The following is a 5,734-nucleotide window of genomic DNA, read 5'->3' on the forward strand; positions in this document are numbered from 1 at the left end:
CGCCTCCCCGCGCCGCCGCTGCCGCGCTCAGCGCCGCCCCCACCCCGCCCGCCGCGCCCGCCCCGCCGCACGTAGCTCTGACGCCGGCCCCGCTCGATCCGCCTGCCGGGGACAGACAGACCCCCGGCTCCGGACGCCGAGACAAACGGACGTGGAGTAGCGCGGGTGCGGAGCACAGCGCCGTGCGTGGCGTTAGCCGACAGGTGCACGGGAGGGAGACCTGTGGGGCGGGGCCCGCCCTCCCCGTGGAGAGCTGGCACGGGCCCCCCACCTGCGAGGAACCCACCCGCCACGCGGCGAGCACGGAGGCGGGGGCCCAGACACCCGCAAGCTTGGGGCGGGGCTCGGAAGGGCCGCAGGGGGCGGAAGCCCGAGCTGGAGCTGTGGAAACGAGCCGAGCCCGGGGTGCACGGAACCTCTCAGATTTCTGCGCCAATGCCGTGTTCGGGGAGGGGAAGGGTCTCGGGGAGGTCTGCGGGTGTCCACGAGGGCGGGGCGGGCGCTGGCAGCGCCAGGCAAGGGGGCGAAGCCGACGGCCCGGGCTCTAATCGGATCAGACCTAATCCGTCCATAGCCAAAGCCCATACCTTGCACAGCCAAGCCCGCCGCAACGCATCCCAGGGGCAGGGGGCAAGACCTTCCTCAGACTGCGACTACCCCACCTTCCTTCTTGCCTCTTCGGGGCAGCCTGGACAGCGGCCTTTAATCCTGGTCCCTTCCTCCCAGGATACATCACCGCCCATGTGCTCGAGGTCACCAAAGTTAAAGCTCCTGGACAGACCCAAATGGCCTAGATCACAGCCTATGGACGCGCGGGCACCAGGACCAGCGTTAGAGTAGTCTGCGGGCCGTCCAAAGCTCAGTTTGGCCAGGGACCCCTCATCCCCAGAGTCCTGCTTGGCTGGAGAGTTGTGGCCTAGTTACCTAGTTTATTGCCCAAAGCAACCGTCTATCTCCTGATGTGTTAATGACCCGAACGATGACATTCAGGGTCAACTTTAGACGTGACACCCCTGGTATTTGAGACACTCCCATCTCTGTAACTAGGCAGCCACATAGATGGCTAAATTGGAGAATCTATCCCTTAATGTCCTAGCGTGTGGCTCTGGATGGGATTTCCTTGGTTCAAAGTGTTTCTCTCTCACTGAAACAACTACTGCAGCGGTCTGTTAAGCAGGCCTGGTGTTCCCTTCCTTCCAGGTCTGCCTGGCAAACTCCTTACCCCAGCAAGCTCAGTTCCTGTCACCTTTTGCCTCTGCGAACCTGTCACTGAATTGTCTACGATAATTCCCCACTGGATTGCAAGGCACTTTGCACAGGGTCAGGCACAGGGAGGCTCCCTGAGGTGTACAAGCATAAACAAATGAATGGCAACCAGGTACTCCCACCCCAGAACCATAGGTCTGGAGCTTTCCGCAAAGGGGCTGACTTCCTGAGGCTCTTTCCACATGGCTTCTTGCTGCCTCTGGGGACAGTAAATACCAGTTTGGAACAACCACCTTCTCTGAGCAGAGGGTCAGGCTGGGCTTCGTACTTGTTGGTTGGCCACAGAGGCACTAATACAGCCTCCAACCCCATCTCGCTTCCTTTGTCTGTAGCTTATCCCTGTATCTTCTTTTTTGGCCTATGTACATGTTTTTAGGCGTTCCTCTGCTTCTCTGTGTCTCCTGGACTCTTGAGTGGTGGTTTGTCAGAGTGGAGGATATTGGTGGACACGTCTATCTCCTCCTTCTTGAGGCCAGTCTGTGTGGGAAGGATGCCTCAAGGATGGGTCCCTTTGAGGTCTGGGGTATGACAACTACTCGCGTGTTTTTCATAAGGTCTGAACGGGGCCATTCTTCCACTTCTTTGTTAAGACTCGAGCTACTTGTTTTACGTTTTAAAATATTTTATTAAATATTTAAATATGTTTTTATTTTCAATTAAAAATTTTTTTTCAGTAGGCTCCACGCCCAGCCTGGGGTCTGAACTCACAACCCCAAGATCAAGAGTTGCATGCTCCACCAACTGAGCCAGCCAGACACCCCTTAAGTTCAATTTTTGAATTATAACGAGCATATGGTATAAAATGAAATATGGAAAGTCTCCTTCCTCAACGACCTTCTTCCCTTCCTGGGAGACAAATTTTGGCCTTCTTCATTTTGGGATTTTAAATCAATGGTTGCCACTCACTTTCATTCTGATCCTCCCTAGCAGACCTCACCAGCAGTTTCAGAACTCAGCACAGCATACCTGGTTTGGTGACACCTCTGAGATGGATGGAAGCTCATCGTGCAATGGGGTGTGACACAGCAGGATTCGGCATCAGATCTGTGTGACCTTGGGAGAGTCAGTAACTCAACTCACATATGTTGAAAGTGGTAAACATAGTGTCCAGTGAATGCAATGCTTTTTCTGGGCACAGTGGTTTAAGACATAGGAGTGAAAGAAAAGGAAAATTAGCTCTATCTAGAGCTTGTGCCCATGTCCATTCAAGTTTTTTGCATTTGGGCATCAGGGATGCTTTATGAAGATTCCATATGCCTCGGAGGTTCCTATTGGGTTTGGCAACCTGCCTCCAGTACCAAAGCAGGCATAAGGCCCATTGCCATGGCTACAGCCTACCTCCATGTGCACAGAAAGCCTCTAGCTTAACTAGGGGGCTGTCCAGGGCAGGAGCTGCTCTGGTTGCCATGGCTGGGACATACTTTCATCGGGACAGGATGCAGCATGGTTCCTCAGTAGTAACTACTGTCATTTTAGTTTTCCTAGTACTGTACTCTAATTTGTCTCGTTCTTCACCATCATGCTACAAATACCTTACCATTTTGCACATTTGCACACTGACACAGATTGGTAAGGCCAGGACTTATGCTAAGATCTTGATTTCAAATCTTTTCATTCTTGCTTCATTTCATAAGAGTGATCAGGATGCAGAGGTCAGGCCTCACTTGGCAGAATGGAAGCCCTGCCTCTCTTCCCAACCCCAACACCCACACCTGGGCATTGAAACATTAATGCTATGATTTCTTAACAGGGTAGAGTGTGACAATAATCCAGACTCATGTCCTAAGTCAGAGTCAGAAAGGGCCATCTAGCATGGCCTCTCCCCTGCCAGGAGGGTTCTGGGCTGCAGGGCAGTCAGCTCTGACCACTTTGGACGATGGGCTGCTGGTAGTGGACCTTCTTGCACTATTACCAGGAAGAAGGGAAGAACCAAGGGCCAGGGACTTGAGTTATTTGCGCTGACAACCACCTCCTCACGCAGGAACTGGGTTCTTCTCAATTGTACAAGTATTGATCCTAGAAAAGCATGTGACAATTTAGAGGTGGGCATCTCGTCCAGGCAGGCAGTGGGTTTGCTGCAAGACTGCTGCAAAAGCCCCTGAATTTCATTACCCTAAAGCCAAGTCATTTGGGAGAAAGCCACACAGCACAAGCCAACACAGCATCAGATATGGAGCAACTAGGCCTCTCCCAGCTGGCGACCTCTCCAAGTGCTTCTCAGGAACCCCACAGCTACTGTACCATAAGCAGACCGGAAAAAGGAATGCCAGTCAATCTGGATGGCCGTGGGAAATCCGTAAGTGGCAGGGCCAAATCAGCCATGGAAATCAGCTTGTGCAACGGGGTTATTACCATCCAGTATCACTGCTGCTTCCTAACTCCCTCAGGAACCATCTGGTGGTAGTGAGAGCACCTTAGGTGGGAGGTTGCCACAGAAGAGAGTGGGGGGTATTTTCTTTCCTCAGTTGTCTGAAGGTGGTGGTCACAGTGCTGTATTAAGGCATGGCTGTTTTGCTGAAGTCTGCAAAGGCTATACCCTAAAGGTCTGTAGTGGAAGGGCCTCGAGAGGCCTCTGGGGACACAAGAGAATAAAGATGGCTCTAGTTCTTCAAGGCAGGTGAGGAACAGTAAGAGGGGATCAGAAAAGGCTCTCCCTCCTTGGGGTCTCATGAGTTGGGAGAGGGCTGGGGGATCCGCGGGGAGAGCTAGCTCCAGCTGTTTTTGGAACCTCTGATTAAGCGGATTCACAGGACTCTCCCCCTTTAGTCACTACTGTCTCAGCTCTGGTTTCAAGTTCAGGGTCAAAGGTGCTTCCTAATAGGAGAGGTGGCAGGCCTAAAAACAAGCCACAGGGAAATGAAGTCCAGGGGGGCCAGTCACAAGGAGACTCAACATCAGGGCTCCTGGGCTTCCATCCCATTCTGCAAGGTGACTTTCTTGGATGGACATAACCCATTAACAGGGGATCAAAGTACTTTGACCTTGTCCCCAAGAAGTCCTCCGTCAACAGGAGCAACTGAAGTGCCATCATGTTCCAGGAACGGTTGAACAGAAAGCAGCGGGGTTTCCATAAAGACATCTCAGGGCTGGCACTGCATATCCAGACAAAAGGGTGCTCTATTAGGATGAGGTCTTCCTGGAAAGATGAACCCTCCTCGGGTTACCACATCCAGCAGGACAGGACAGGACAGAAATTGTGAAAGCACATACAATTCACAGACTATTTACCTTACCCCCCAGAAAGCTCAATTACACCGTTTCTTTTTCTTCAGGAACACTTGGCACTCTCTAAAAAATCCTATTTCTTACTAGCTACTTTGGGTCTGGTATTCCTCCACCTCATAAGAGCATAAGCAGCCTGGAGTGCAGTGGCCTTGCCTACCTTATTCATAGCTATTATTTCATGGCATGCAAGGTCCAATGCCTGGCACATAATGCCTGCAAATGTTAACTGGGCTAATGGAGCTCATAGGATGGACTGTCAGGAACCGTAGAGATCTTGCTCTACCACACAGCCTTCCTAAGTAGTGGTTCTCAAAGGGTGGTCCTTTGACCAGGTGCATCAGGATCCCCTGGGAATATGTTAAAAACACAAAATTTCAGAACTCACTCCAGACTTACTGAATCAGTTCTGAGGGCGGGGCTCAGCTGCTTGCATGCGAAAAATCCTATCGGTGACCCTGATCCATACTGAGGTTGGAAAACTGCTGTCCTTAATCACATTTGGGGGAACCACACCACAGTAAGGATCTGAGGAGACTGTGAGAGATTGATTGATTGTACATGTCCTGTTACGCTTTAAATAGAACTCACACTCAAGCTTATAAACCAGTCTTTAACTTGGATCAAGGATTAACCTCCTTCATCACCCTAGGGTAGCAATGGAACTCTGGGGACCCCGCTGGCCTGAACACCCCTTACTGGAGGGAAGAGTTGGAACAGGTCCGAAAGCAAAGCACAACTGGCCCGGCACACTTCTGGGAGAAGCCGAACGTTCACCTCTCTGCAGACCCAGATTCCACTTTTTTTGCCTCACTGGGTTCATAAGCATCTTGAAGGCAATGGCTTCTGTCTTCTGCACAGGGTTTGCATCTGTGGGTGCTCAAAGGCTGTCCTTAAAAGTGTATCAAGGTTCACAGAATTAACTGCCCTTAAGGCCTGCCTCCAACTTGAGGCTGTCTACACTGCATCCTGACATTCTCTAGCTTGCCAAAGCAAAACTACTCATTCTTCTCTTGGCAGGATCAGGATGTTGGCCATACTCCTTTCTTCATTTTTACCATGGGAACAAACAGTGGGCAAGGCACATTTAACTGTGTACTCCTTAAGTGTCATGAAATGGTCAGTCAGGAGGCCCCGAATCACTGAACTTTAATTGCTGACCAGGACTGGGTGGGGGCTGAATATTTAGGTTCTTCATAGGACACATGAAGAGACTGATGTGTGAATGCAGAGAATGGGACTAGAA

The sequence above is a fragment of the Herpailurus yagouaroundi genome, unplaced genomic scaffold (assembly GCF_014898765.1).
Source record: "Herpailurus yagouaroundi ecotype Mexico unplaced genomic scaffold, PumYag 193, whole genome shotgun sequence".
Taxonomy (NCBI): domain Eukaryota; kingdom Metazoa; phylum Chordata; class Mammalia; order Carnivora; family Felidae; genus Herpailurus; species Herpailurus yagouaroundi.